Here is a 1,909-nt window from a genome sequence, read left to right on the forward strand (position 1 = left end):
TGGTGTTAAAAATTGATGATGAGGGATCAAGCTATCATCCTCTTATGTTCCTTGCCAAATTTTATATGAGAATTTTTGTTGATACTATGCTATATGGTAGAGAAAGTATTTTTACGTGGCGATGTGAGAAGGATGTTATGCAATCTAAGGAATTAGGCGGAAGGTTTTTTGGTTCCAAAGAAGATGGTGCGAGCGGGTTTGATTGTTAGCGAGGCGGGATCGAGGCAGGATGCGTGGGAACATGGGAAAATCACGTTTCCAAATCGAGACCTGGAGGATTACGTTGTTTTTACATGAAAGAAAAAGGGTCACTTGAGGAAAGATTGCCTCACGGAGGAAGAAGGAAATGAGAATAAAGAATCAGTAGTAATGCTAGTGCGAGAAAGGGAATTACAGATGATGCGAGATAATGATGATGTAGCGGTGGATAGTTCACGATAAAGGCGCGTGGGAAGTGATGTTTTATTTGTCATGATTTTTAGGGTTCTGTAAATACTTGGGTCTTGGACACTGGTGCATCTTATCATATGACATTCTCAAAGGAATTGTCCACTTCTTTCAAAGATTGGAAAAGCGATGTGCATTTGGGTGATGATGGGAGAAAGCTTAGTGTTTGAAGAGCGGTGGTTACATGCAGATTAAGATGTATGATGGAATAGTCTGAACATTTGATACATGGTATGTTCCTGGTCTACGCAAGAACTTGATTGTTATTGGTACTCTAGCAAAACAGGGGTACAGTTTCTCTGTTGATGGTGAGCAATTAAAAGTTTCTAAATGTGCTCTAGTAGTCATGAATGGTAGATTGCTGCATGGTATTTACTTATTGATGGGCGCTCGTGTGATGGGAACAATGGTCTGATCTCATTCCTCGGAAAGACGGCATGATGATAGAACAGAATTATGGCATTACAGACTAGGTTACATGAGTGAGAGATGGCTTGTAGTGTTGAGCAAACAAGGATTGTTGGGTGGTGGAAAAACTGGAAAACTGAAATTTTGTGAGACTTGTGTTATGGGAAAGCAACGCAGGGTGAAATTCAGTTCTAGAAAGCATACTTCAACTGGTATTCTTGATTATATTCATTCATATTTGTGGGGTCCCTCTCCAGTTGAGTTTTATGGCAGATACAGGTACTTCGTTACTTTCATTGATGATTATTCTAGAAAGGTCTGGGTATATTTTCTGAGATTAAAGGATGAGGTGTTTGGGAGGTTCAAGGAGTGGAAGACTATAGTTGAAAAGGGGACATGCAAACAAATTAAGACACTCAGAACAGATAATGGTTTAGAATTTTGTAATAAACCATTTGATAAGTTCTGTAAGAAAGAAGGTATAGTGAGGCACCACACTGTACAATATACACCACAACAGAATGGTGTTGCAGAATGCATGAACCAAACACTGTTACAACGTGCTCGATGCATGCGATTAAGTGCTGGCCTCTCTAAGCAATTTTGGGCCGAAGCGATTAATCGCTTATTATCTCGGTGAATAGATCTCCATCAACCGCAATTGATTTGAAGACTCCTCAAGAGGTGTATGGTTCGGTAAACCCTCCGATTATTCGGTTTTCACGTATATTTGGTTGTCTCCGCTTATGCCATAGTGAATGATGGTAAACTTGATCCAAGGGCAATGAAATGCATATTTCTAGGGTATGCTGTTAGAGTTAAAGGATATAGATTGTGGTGTACTGAAAAAGATAGAACTCTAAAATTTATTATTAGCAGAGATGTTACTTTTGATGAATCTGCTATGTTTGGTCAGAGAAAGGAGCTTGATAATGTTGCAGGTAATAAAGATCATGGTGCTAACCAGAAGGTGGAGTTTGAGATTGAAGCTAAAAAAGGAATAGAAAAACTGTTGAATCACAGAGTATAGCAGCAAGGAGACCAAGAAGGGAAA

The sequence above is a fragment of the Dioscorea cayenensis genome, chromosome 13, assembly GCF_009730915.1.
Source record: "Dioscorea cayenensis subsp. rotundata cultivar TDr96_F1 chromosome 13, TDr96_F1_v2_PseudoChromosome.rev07_lg8_w22 25.fasta, whole genome shotgun sequence".
Lineage (NCBI taxonomy): Eukaryota > Viridiplantae > Streptophyta > Magnoliopsida > Dioscoreales > Dioscoreaceae > Dioscorea > Dioscorea cayenensis.